This window comes from Capricornis sumatraensis, chromosome 1 (assembly GCF_032405125.1).
Source record: "Capricornis sumatraensis isolate serow.1 chromosome 1, serow.2, whole genome shotgun sequence".
NCBI lineage: Eukaryota > Metazoa > Chordata > Mammalia > Artiodactyla > Bovidae > Capricornis > Capricornis sumatraensis.
The window spans coordinates 192,364,517-192,378,303 of NC_091069.1; the positions used below are offsets into that span (position 1 = coordinate 192,364,517).

The 13,787-nt window shown below is 38.2% G+C and overlaps 1 non-coding gene across 1 annotated transcript; it reads left to right on the forward strand.

Annotated features, from left to right (window-relative positions):
• The first annotated feature begins 956 nt into the window (after positions 1-956).
• Positions 957-1,061, forward strand: LOC138093627 (U6 spliceosomal RNA). The gene has a single exon (XR_011146125.1). It is a non-coding gene; the product is annotated as a U6 spliceosomal RNA (small nuclear RNA).
• The last annotated feature ends 12,726 nt before the right edge of the window (positions 1,062-13,787 follow it).

A 13,787-nucleotide genomic window follows, 5' to 3' on the forward strand; every position in this document is an offset into this window, starting at 1 on the left:
CAACATCACTCATTATCAGAGAAATGCAAATCAAAACCACAATGAGGTACCACTTCACACCAGTCAGAATGGCTGCAATCCAAAAATCTGCAAGCAATAAATGCTGGAGAGGGTGTGGAGAAAAGGGAACCCTCCTACACTGTTGGTGGGAATGCAAACTAGTACAGCCACTATGGAGAACAGTGTGGAGATTCCTTTAAAAATTGCAAATAGAACTACCTTATGACCCAGCAATCCCACTGCTGGGCATACACATCGAGGAAACCAGAATTGAAAGAGACACATGCACCCCAATGTTCATCGCAGCACTGTTTATAATAGCCAGGACATGGAAACAACCTAGATGTCCATCAGCAGATGAATGGATAAGAAAGCTGTGGTACATGTACACAATGGAGTATTACTCAGCTGTTAAAAAGAATTCATTTGAATCAGTTCTGATGAGATGGATGAAACTGGAGCCGATTATACAGAGTGAAGTAAGCCAGAAAGAAAAACACCAATACAGTATACTAACACATATATATGGAATTTAGAAAGATGGCAATGATGACCCTGTATGCAAGACAGCAAAAAAGACACAGCAGTGTATAACGGACGTTTGGACTCAGAGAGAGAGGGAGAGGGTGGGATGATTTGGGAGAATGGCATTCTATCATGTATACTATCATGTAAGAATTGAATCGCCAGTCTATGTCTGACGCAGGATACAGCATGCTTGGGGCTGGTGCATGGGGATGACCCACAGAGATGTTATGGGGAGGGAGGTGGGAGGGGGTTTCATGTTTGGGAACACATGTAAGAATTAAAGATTTTAAAATTAAAAAATAAATACATAAATAAACCAAAAAAAAAAAATTTCCCTGTGCAAAAAAATAAATAAATAAATAAATAAAAATAAATAAAACTGGAAATTACAAATATATGTATATATATTTCCAATGATTAAACTATTACTAAAATAAAAAGACTTGGCTGTAAACAAAAAAAAAAAAAAAAGAAGACTAGCATGGTCCCTGCGCAAGGATGACATGCAAATTCGTGAAGCGTTCCATATTTTTATCAATTCTAATGAGGTGGATGAAACTGGAGCCTATCATACAGAGTGAAGTAAGCCAGAAACAAAAACACCAATGCAGTATACTAATGCATATATATGGAATTTAGAAAGATGTTAACAATAACCCTGTATGCGAGACTGCAAAAGAGACACAGATGTATAGAACAGGCTTTTGGACTCTGTGGTAGAGGGAGAGGGTGGGATGATTTGGGAGAATGGCATTGAAACATGTATAATATATATGAAATGACTCGCCAGTCCAGGTTCGATGCATGATACTGGATGCTTGGCGCTGGTGCACTGGGACAACCCAGAGTGATGGTACGGGGAGGGAGGAGGGAGGGGGGTTCAGAATGGGGAAAACGTGTATACCTGTGGCAGATTCATGTTGATGTATGGCAAAACAAATACAATACTGTAAAGTAATTAGCCTCCAATTAAAATAAATAAATTTATATTAAAAAAAAGAAAAGTAAGGGAAAAGAAGAGAAGGGAAAAGGGAAGGGAGGAATACACAGCATCCAGGGGGAAAAGATCTGGATGTGTTTCCTCAATCTGCCACCTACTAGCTATGTACTCTTGGGCAAATAACTTAACCCTTCTGATTCAATTTATACACTCTTAAAATAATAAAAATAATAGTACCTACATATTGTTGCATTTTATCAGTTCTAACATTTTAACATCTCTGAAATGAGAAAAAGTATGTCTTCTAATCTATGGGATCTTAGACCCAATGAAATGTGGTATGCTATGATGAGCATTGACTAAGACACTGCCTGTAAAGCACCTAGCACAGTATGAAGGCAACCTTCTTATTTAATTTCTTTGTCTACTCCTATAATTTTTTAAATTAGAAAATAGAGTTATTCCTCATAAATTAAGCAACTTGTCCAGTGTAAAAACCAAATTCTGAAGAAAGAATATCAAAAAGTCTACTAAACATTAATGAAATTAGATCAACAAGAATTAGGAAAGTAAGCTCTAAAATTGACTGCAAAGAGAATTAAGAATATAACTCCATTGGAAATAAATAATATGACCCCCCCAAAAAAAAAAGAATGCAGGAACTGGGACTATATGTCCTCAGTTTAAAGGGGAAAAAATGTATTAAAAAAAAAAAATTCTAGGTAACTTTAGAATCCAAGTACCTATGCTCCCTGACCAAATCCAGATAACCACCTGCTTTTTGCATGTAAAGTTTTATGGGAACCCCTCCAAGATTTTTGTTACATGTTGTCTATGGCAGATTTCCTGCTACAATGGCAGAGTTGAGTAGTAGGGCAGAGACAGTGGGGTCCACAATGCTTAAAATAATTATCTGGCCCTTCATAGAAAATGTTTGCTGACCTCTCCTTTAGAAAACAATTGTGATAGTGATTGTGATAATTTTTCAGGTCAACTTGACTGACCATGACACTGTCAACTTGACAATTATTACTTATTTCTGAGTATGTTTGTTTATGATAGTGTTTCTGAATGAGATTAGCATTTGAATCAGTGGACTCAGTAATGCAGGTGCACGTCATTCAATCCCTTGAGGGCCTTAAAAGAACAAAAGGTAGAGGAAGGAAGTATTAGTTCTTTTTTTCTTGTTAGTACATCTCATCTCATCTTCCTCAGTCCCTGGACTGGGATTTAAACCATTAGCTCCCCTGCTTCTTGATCCCTCAAACTCGAGTGAATTACATCATTGGCTTTCCTGGGTCTCCAGTTTGCAGACAGCAATTAAGGTAGTGGAATTTCTTAACTTTCGTAACTGCATGAGCCATTTCCTCATTTTTTTGTGCACATATTAAATATCTCCTATTGGTACCATTTTTCTAAAGAACCTGACTAATACAACAACATTTTGACTATACACCCTCAAGCTGAAGCTACAAAAGGAACTACAAACAAATCCTGAAATCTATTTACTTGAGGTTTTAAATTCTGTTTGTTTATTTCTGGCTATGCTGGGACTCTGTTGCTGTGTGCAGGCTTCCTCTAGTCACAGTGAGAGGGGGCTACTCTCTAGCATGTGGGCTTCTCACTGCAGTGGCTTCTATCACTGCAGAGCACAGGCTCCTGGATGTGTGGGCTTCAGCAGTTGTGCCAAATGAACTCAGTAATTGCAGCTGAAGGGCTCTAGAGCATGGGCCCAGCAGTTGTGGCGCATGGGTTTAGTTGCCTGTAGCATGTGGAATCTTCCTGGACCAGGAATTTAAGCTGTGTTCCCTGCATTAGCAGGTGGATTCTTAACCACGGGACCACCAGGGAAGTCCCTATTTAAATATTCCCCAATTAAATGAATCAAGACTCTCTAAAGAAATGGCAGATTCCACAGCAGGGGAAGAAAAATATAGTAAGATGAAAGTGGAACATCTTATTGTGCAACAAAGTTTAAATTGCTCAAAAATCAATGAGAAGTTAAAGTAACCAAGAAGCTAGGTCTAAAAGGTTCTCACTAGCCAAATCTTAGAAAAACTGAGAATTAAAAATAACATTTACAGAAAGAACTGATTCGAGGCCTGGAGAAGGAAAATACAACATCAGCCTGGAGCATTTTGTGATGCTAGGAAGTAGGAAATTCTGGGCTGGGGAGGAACATATGAAAAAGACTCAGAAGCCAACCTGAGAGAACCATAAATGGCTAAGACTGGAACAATATGAGCAAAACATAATAATAATATAGCACTGGATTATAACCCACAGTATCAAATAAATATGAATGAGTCAACACCAACATAAACAAATGATTTAATAAGTAAAAGAATGAGAACAAATTGAATGGGACAAATATTCCTTACATAAGAAACAATATCTCAACCGATATATGTGGACATTCCCTCCTTCAAGAAGTGGAGCTTAATTAAAATCCACTTGAGAATGGTCTTCTTTCCAAAGAAGAGTGTTTAGCTTCCAAAGAATAGAGAAAAGAAAGGGAAAAATGGAAATCTGACAAACAAACACTACCTTAAGCAAGTGATCAAAGTTAATGTCATCAGTGATGAGTCAGGTTAATATCATGTACTACCTAAATACAGTGCAATGAGAAAACCATCTTACTTCTGTGGTATCCTTCCCCTAAACCCATAACTGCAGTCTAATAATGAGAAAATATAACACAAACCCAAAGTGAAGGACTATCTACAAAACATCTGCAATCTTGAGAAAGAAAAATAGAGCAGGAGGAATCAGACTCCCTGACTTAAGATTATATTGCAAAGCTACAGTCATCAAAATAGTATGGTACTGGCACAAAAATAGAAATATGGACCAATGGAACAAGATAGAAATCCCAGAAATAAACCCATGCACCTATGGGTACCTTATTTTTGACAAAGGAGGCAAGAATACACAATGGGGCAAAGACAGCCTCTTCAATAAATGGTGCTGGGAAAACTGGACAGCTACATGTAAAAGAAGGAAATTAAAACACTTCCTAACACCATACACAAAGATAAACTCAAAATGTGTTAAAGACCTAAATGTAAGACCAGAAACTATAAAACTCTTAGAGGGATACATAGGCAGAAAACTCAATGACATAAATCAAAGCAAGATCTTCTATGACCCATCTCCTAGAGTAACAGAAAAAAAAAAAAAGTAAAAAGTAGAACCTGATACACTTAAAATCTTTTGCACAGCAAAGGAAACTATAAGCAAGGTGAAAAGACAACCCTCAGAATGGGAGAAAATAATAGCAAATGAAACAACTGATAAAGGATTAATTTCCAAAATATTCAAGCAGCTCATACAACTCAATGCCAGGAAAAAAAAAAAAAAAAACAATCAAAAAGTGGGAAAAAGACCTAAACAGACATTTCTCCAAAGAAGACATACAGATATCTAACAAACAATGAAAAGATGCTCAACATTGCTCATTAGTAGAGAAATGCAAATCAAAACCAGAATGAGATATCACCTCACACCAGTCAGAATGGCCATCATCAAAAAAATCCACAAACAATAAATGCTGGAGAGGGTGTGGAGAAAAGGGAACATTCTTGCACTGTTGGTGGGAATGTAAATCAATATATTCACTATGGAAGACAATATGGAGATTCCTTAAAAAACTAGGAATAAAACCACCATATGACCCAGCAATCCCACTCCTAGGCATACATCCTGAGAAGACCAAAATTGAAAAAGACATATATATCCCATGGTTCATTACAGCACTATTTATAATAGCTAGAACATGGAAGCAACCTAGATGTCCATCAACAGATGAATGGATAAAGAAGTTGTGGTACATATATACAATGGAATATTGCTCAGCCATAAAAAGGAATGTATTTGAGTCAGTTCTGACGAGGTAGATGAACCTAGAACCTATTATACAGAGTGAAGTGGGTTAGAAAGAGAAAGTTAAATATCGTATTTGGAACTGAACTGAACACACATATTCGTAATCTAGAAAAATGGTACTGAAGAATTTATTTACAGGTCAGCAATGGAGAAACAGACAAAGAATAGATTTATGGACATGGGGAGAGGGAAGGAGAGGGTGAGATGTATGGAAAGAGTAACATGGAAACTTACAGTACCATATGTAAAATTGATAGCCAATAGGAATTTGTTGTATGGCTCAGGAAACTCAAACAGGGGCTCTGTATCAACATAAAAGGGTGAGATGGGGAGGGAGACTGGAGGGAGGCTCAAAAGGGAGGGGATATATGTATACCTATGGCTGACTGGAGAAGGCAATGGCACCCCACTCCAGTACTCTTGCCTGGAAAATCCCATGGATGGAGGAGCCTGGTAGGCAGCAGTCCGTGGGGTCGCTAAGAGTTGGACACGACTGAGCGACTTCACTTTATGGCTGATTCATGTTGAGGTATGACAGAAAACAATAAAATTCTGTAAAGCAATTATCCTTCAATAAAAAAATAAAAGAAAAAAATAGTGGCTAAATCATGATATAAATTGGAATAATAGTGGCTTACTCACGATATAAATTTCTCCATTAACATTTTTCTCTATTTGCTACATGAATGAATATTATTTTTATAACAATAAAAGAAATTATTATTAAAAAAAAACTACAATGAGATATCACCTCACACCAGCCAGAATGACTATCATCAAAAAATCCACAAACAATAAATACTGGAGAGGATGTAGAGAGAAGCGAACCCTCCTGCACTGTTGGTGGGAATGTAGATTGGTATGGTCACTATGGACAATAGTATGGAGATTGCTTCAGTTCAGTTCAGTTCAGTCGCTCAGTCGTGTCCGTCTTTTTGCGACCCCATGAATCGCAGCACGCCAGGCCTCCCTGTCCATCACCAACTCCCGGAGTTCACTCAGACTCACGTCCATCGAGTCCATGATGCCATCCAGCCATCTCATCCTCAGTCATCCCCTTCTCCTTCTGCCCCCAATCCCTCGCAGTATCAGAGTCTTTTCCAATGAGTCAACTCTTCTCATGAGGTGGCCAAAGTACTGGAGTTTCAGCTTTAGCATCATTTCTTCCAAAGAAATCCCAGGGCTGATCTCCTTCAGAATGGACTGGTTGGATCTCCTTGCAGTCCAAGGGACTTGCAAGAGTCTTCTCCAACACCACAGTTCAAAAGTATCAATTCTTCAGTGCTCAGCCTTCTTCACAGTCCAACTCTCACATCCATACATGACCACTGGAAAAACCATAGCCTTGACTAGACGGACCTTAGTCGGCAAAGTAATGTCTCTGCTTTTGAATATGCTATCTAGGTTGGTCATAACTTTTCTTCCAAGGAGTAAGCGTCTTTTAATTTCATGGCTGCAATCACCATCCGCAGTGATTTTGGAGCCCCCCAAAATAAAGTCTGACACTGTTTCTACTGTTTCCCCGGTGATGGGACCAGATGCCATGATCTTTGTTCTCTGAATCTTGAGCTTTAAGCCAACTTTTTCGCTCTCCTCTTTCACTTTCATCAAGAGCCTTATTAGCTCCTCTTCACTTTCTGCCATAAGGGTAGTGTCATCTGCATATCTGAGGTTATTGGTATTTCTCCCGGCAATCTTGATTCCAGCTTGTGTTTCTTCCAGTCCAGCGTTTCTCATGATGTACTCTGCATAGAAGTTAAATAAGCAGGGTAACAATATACAGCCTTGACGTACTCCTTTTTCTAGTTGGAACCAGTCTGTTATTCCATGTCCAGCTCTAACTGTTGCTTCCTGGCCTGCATACAGGTTTCTCTAGAGGCAGGTCAGGTGGTTTGGTATTTCCATCTCTTTCAGAATTTTCCACAGTTTATTGTGATCCACACAGTCAAAGGCTTTGGCATAGTCAATAAAGCAGAAATAGATGTTTTTCTGGAACTCTCTTGCTTTTTCAATGATCCAGTGAATGTTGGCAATTTGATCTCTGGTTCCTCTGCCTTTTCTAAAACCAGATTGAACATCAGGGAATTCACGGTTCACATATTGCTGAAGCCTGGCTTGGAGAATTTTGAGCATTACTTTACTAGCGTGTGAGATGAGTGCAATTGTGCAATAGTTTGATCATTCTTTGGCATTGCCTTTCTTTGGGATTGGAATGAAACCTGACCTTTTCCAGTCCTATGGCCACTGCTGAGTTTTCCAAATTTGCTGACATATTGAGTGTAGCACTTTCACAGCGTCATTTTTCAGGATTTGAAACAGCTCAACTGGAATTCCATCACCTCCACTAGCTTTGTTCGTAGTGATGATATCTAAGGCCCACTTGACTTCACATTCCAAGATGTCTGGCTCTAGATTAGTGATCACATCATCATGATTACCTGGGTCATGAAGATCTTTTTTGTACAGTTCTTCCATATATTCTTGCCACCTCTTCTTAATATCTTCTGCTTCTGTTTGGTCCATACCATTTCTGACAGAGCATGGTCCACTGGAGAAGGGAATGGCAAGCCACTTCAGTATTCTTGCTTGAGAACCCCATGAACAGTATGAAAAGGCAAAATGATAGGATACCAAAAGAGGAACTCCCCAAGTCATTAGGTGCCCAATATGCTACTGGAGATCAGTGGAGAAAAAACTCCAGAAAGAATGAAGGGATGGAGCCAAAGCAAAAACAAATCCCAGTTGTGGATGTGACTGGTGATAGAAGCAACATCCGATGCTGTAAAGAGCAATATTGCATAGGAACCTGGAATGTCAGGTCCATGAATCAAGGCAAATTGGAAGTGGTCAAACAAGAGATGGCAAGGGTGAACGTCAACATTCTAGGAATCAGCGAACTAAAATGGACTGGAATGGGTGAATTTAACTCAGATGACCATTATATCTACTACTGTGGGCAGGAATCCCTCAGAAGAAATGGAGTAGCCATCATGGTCAACAAAAGAGTCCGAAATGCAGTACTTGAATGCAATCTCAAAAACGACAGAATGATCTCTGTTCGTCTCCAAGGCAAACCATTCAATATCACAGTAATCCAAGTCTATGCCCCAACCAGTAACACTGAAGAAGCTGAAGTTGAACGGTTTTATGAAGACCTACAAGACCTTTTAGAACTAACACCCAAAAAAGATGTCCTTTTCATTATAGGGGACTGGAATGCAAAAGTAAGAAGTCAAGAAACACCTGGAGTAACAGGCAAATTTGGCCTTGGAATGCGGAATGAAGCAGGACAAAGACTAATAGAGTTTTGCCAAGAAAATGCACTGGTCGGAGCAAACATCCTCTTCCAACAACACAAGAGAAGACTCTACACATGGACATCACCAGATGGTCAACACCAAAATCAGATTGATTATATTCTATGGAGCCAAAGATGGAGAAGCTCTATACAGTCAACAAAAACAAGACCAGGAGCTGACTGTGGCTCAGATCATGAACTCCTTATTACCAAATTCAGACTTAAATTTAAGAAAGCAGGGAAAACCACTAGACCATTCAGGTATGACCTAAATCAAATCCCTTATGATTATACAGTGGAAGTGAGAAATAGGTTTAAGGGCCTAGATCTGATAGATAGAGTGCCTGATGAACTATGGAATGAGGTTCGTGACATTGTACAGGAGACAGGGATCAAGACCATCCCCATGGAAAAGAAATGGAGATTCCTTAAAAAACTAAAAATAGAGCTATCAAATCATATGACCCTGCAATTCCACTCCTGAGCATATATCCAGAAAAAAGATCTAAAAGGCTACATGCACCCAATGTATAGCACTGTACTATACATTGTAACACTGTACAGTGTAGCACTGTTTACAATAGCCAAGACATGGAAGTAACCGAAATATCCTTTGATAGAGAAATGAATAAAGAAGATGTGATACATATATACTATGGAATATTACTCAGTCATTAAAAAGAATGAAATACTGCCATTTGCAGCAACATGGATGGACCTAGAGATTTTCATACTGAGTGAAGTAAGTCAGAGAAGGAGAAATATCATATGACATCCCTTATATGTGGAATCTGAGAAGAAATTATAAAAATCAACTTACTTGCAAAGCAGAAAGAGACTCACAGACTTAGAGAACACACTTATGGTTGCCAGGGTAGGTAGGGGAGGGTAGAGGGAAGGGACAGTTAAAGAGTTTGGTATGGACATGTACACGTTGTTATATTTAAAATGGATAACCAACAAGGACCCACTGGATAGCACATGGAACTCTGCTCAATGTTATGTGGCTGCCTGAATGGGAGGGGAGTTTGGGGGACAATGGACATATATATGTGTGTGTGTGTGTGTATATATATATATGGCTGACTCCCTTCACTGTTCACCTGAAACTATCGAACTATCACAACACTGTTTGATAATTGGCTATATCTCAATACAAAATTTAAAGTTTCAAAAATAATTCTAGGAATTAAAACTAAAGAATACTCCAAAGAATTAACAATGTGAAGATACTCATTGTGACATCATTTATAACAGACAAAATTTTGAAAATAACTTAAATGCCTGTATTTAGAGTTCTTTAGGTTGCAACTGACCAAGAACTCAACTTATAAGGATTTAAACAAAAAGAAAATGCATTGGCTCTTGTAACTAAAACAGAGAGAGAGAGAGAAGCAGGCTTTAAGGCTGTCTTCAGGTTCCAACAATGTCATCAGAATGAATCTTCTGAGTCTGCTTATTCTGAGAGTCAGCTTCACCTTCTAACTGGCCCACTTAATGGTCATCATTTGAACACCACCAAATCCAAAGCATGAAAATCTGTTTTCCTAGAAGTCCTAACAAATGTGTTCTTGCATTATGTTAGTTCTAACCTGGTTACATATCCACCCTGATCCCGATTATATGGCTTTGCTAGAGCAATCTCACGTAAGCCATATGGCTAACAATTGGGTAGTAGGAGTTTACAACAGAAATGTGGGGTACAACTGTCACTAACAGGGAGAATTGATACTATGCAACGGACTGGGATTGCCATGACTTCTAGTGATAAGCCATTGCTTAAATATATTATGATACATACATTAAAACTATGTTGAAGAAGAATATTTTTACATGGGAAAAATGCCACAATATATTGTTAAGACAGAGAACAAGTACTAACTAAAAGAATGGAAAACAACTACAACAAAATATTAATAGTGGTTATTTCTGAGTAGAGGGAGTTCATAAATCTTCTCAACTCATAAGCAAAATTTTGTGTGTAAAAGCCATTTAGTATAAATAGGTTTCATAGTATTCATCTAACTCTCAAAGAGTTATATAATTCACAGAAAAAGATAAGATTAAATGATTAGGGCATCCTCGCAGTTCTGAAGATGAGAAAACTGGGGTTCATAGAGGCTAAATGCTCTCCTCTTGGTCACAACAGGAATAGGGTATAAGCTTCAGATCCCTGAACAGATGCTCTTCCCATTTTGCCATGATGCCTTAATTTAGCTGGTCAGGTGACATGGGCCAGGTCGCAACTTCTTGCAAATTAAAATTCTACTAAAAGTTGTGAACTAGATAAGTGAAAGTGTTAGTCAATCAGTAATGTCCAACTCTTTGTGACCCCATGGACTATAGCCCGCCAGGCTCCTCTGTCCATGGGATTCTCCAGGAAAGAATACTGGAGTGGGTTGCCATTCTCTTCTCCAGGGGATCTTCATCAACCAAGAATCAAACCTGGCAGATTGCAGGCAGATTCTTTGCCCTCTGAGCCACCAGGGAACTAGATAAACCATCCTATTTTTAAATGTATTGCAAAAGTTAGGAAGTTTATATGTAAAAGAAAGAAACTAAAGAGAGAAAGCTTTCTCAAATTTGGAACCAAAGATCTCTTAGAAATGTGCTATGCATTTCTTTATAAGGATCAACAAGTCCCTTATGGCAATATTTTTATTTTTGTTTTCATTTTATTATAACATAAAATTAATATTGTAGTTCATCCTGATGATTCCTAGCAGGATATGAGTTCTGCAGGACAGAGCCTTTTTCATTTTTATTCATTGTAGTATTCCTAGTGCACAGAACAGGGCCTGGCACATAAAAGTATCTGGTATATGAATTACTAATGAATAAATAATTAATTTCTGCCACATAACTTCTGTGCTAATGTTTGTGTTACATTTACACTTGCACTAAGTTGTACAGCTTTAATTATTAAAAGCTAAAAAGAAATGGGAAAGGTAGGTTAAGTAAGTAAATGATATGCTTGCGCTTCAGTTGAGTTCAGTTCAGTCACTCGGTTGTGTCTGACCCCTTGTGACCCATGGACTGCAGCACGCCAGGCTTCCCTGTCCATCACCAACTCCTGCAGCCTACTCAAACTCATGTCCATCGCGTCAGTGATGTCATCCAACTATCTTATCCTCTTGTCTCCTTCCCCTCCCGCCTTCAATCTTTTCCAGCATCCAGGTCTTTTCCAATGAGTCAGCTCTTTGCATCAAGTGACCAAAGTATTGGAGTTTCAGGTTCAGCATCAGTCCTTCCAATGAATATTCAGGACTGATTTCCTTTAGGATTGACTGGTTGGATCCTCGCAGTCCAAGGGACTCTCAAGAGTCTTCTCCAACACCACAGTTCAAAAGCATCAATTCTTCGGTGCTCAGCTTTCTTTATAGTCCGACTCTCACATCTGCACATGACTACTGGAAAAACCATAGCTTTGATTAGATGGACCTTCATTGGTAAAGAAATGTCTGTGCTTTTTAAAATGCTCTCTAGGTTGGTCATACCTTTTCTTCCAAGGAACAAGCGTCTTTTAATTTCATGGCTGCAATCACCGCCTGCAGTGATTTTGGAGCCCCCCAAAATAAAATCTCTCACTGTTTCCATTGTTTCTCCATCTATTTACCATGAAATGATGGGACCAGATGCCATGATCTTCGTTTTCTGAATGTTGAGCTTTAAGCCAACTTTTTCACTCTCCTCTTTCACTTTTATCAAGAGGCTTTTTAGCTCTTCTTCGCTTTCTGCCATGAGGGTGGTGTCATCTGTGTATCTGAGGCTATTGATATTTCTCCTGACAATCTTGATTCCAGCTTGTGCTTCATCCAGCCTAGCGTTTCTCATGATGTACTCTGCATATAAGTTAAATAAGCAGGGTGACAATATACAGCCTTGATGTACTCTGTTCCTGATTTGGAACCAGTCTGTTGTTCCATGTCCAGTTCTAACTGTTGCTTGCACTTAGTCGAGGCCAAATAATATCCCCATTTACTGTGCAAATAAATAAAGGAAACTGGCTAAACAGTTGAGTCATGACATGGAATTATTAATCAGGTGAGCCAAATTCAAAGAAACCCATTCTATAACAAACAAAATCAAATGTAACATTCAATAGATGATTTTGTTTCAGCAAAACAACATCTTCCAGCTTATTGAGTTCAATTTCTAGGTTTTTTATGTTTATTTATTTCCTTCAATTTTGTAGAAACTTAAGCATGAGATTATACCTGATTTCATATTCTTAAATATTCACATAATTCCCAATAAACAATTTGTTAACATCAGGAGTCTAAAATATCTTTTCCTCTAAAAATTATCTTTGTATTATTCAAGTTTTAAACCCAATAAAATAGAACAAATCAAGAATTAGGAATTCAAATCAGTTTTGTAAGACTTACTATATAACCCTGAGTTTCAAATACCATGGTGGTTCCTTTTTAATTCATGAAAGTGGGATTAACTTGAAAAGTATTCAGCAGAATAATTATATTAATCAAAAAGTTAAGAATCTGAAATAACCTGGAAAAATATCGAATCCAACCCCTCCTGAGGCATTAGGATGACTTGCCCAAGGTCACATAATAAGCTGTGGTAAGAGTGGGCTGAGAACCTAGATCTAATCATTGCATCTACTGAAAAAATGCCAAGCATTGTAAAAATACCTCTTAATGATAATGATGCTTTAACTCAACAGCCTATTGTTCTTAAATTGATTCCTGGGCACTGTTCTCGTTACATTCTTTAAGTACAGTGAAAAGCAGCATACTGTTCTGGATTTATACAATCAGATTTGAGGGCTGACATTATTGTAATTACTTGGTACTTGAGTCAACTGGCAGTGCATCAACCATTAAAATGAATAGCATGTAAGGAAGCAGGAAGATCTTGGCAGTGTATAAATGCACTTAGTAAGAAAAGTCAAATTTGAACCTATCAACCTTGGCAGTTTTCCTTTAAGAGAACACAGAAAAGCCTCAGTGACCATGGAAATTAAAATCGTATTCTAAATGAATGAGAGATGCTGCAAAAATGAGGAGCTGAGAATAATAAGCAGTTGAAGCCTCTATATACCAATCAGGGTTTTTAAGATACATTTGGGATTCCATATAATAGATGAAGTACTGGAGTGAATAATAAGACCAAACT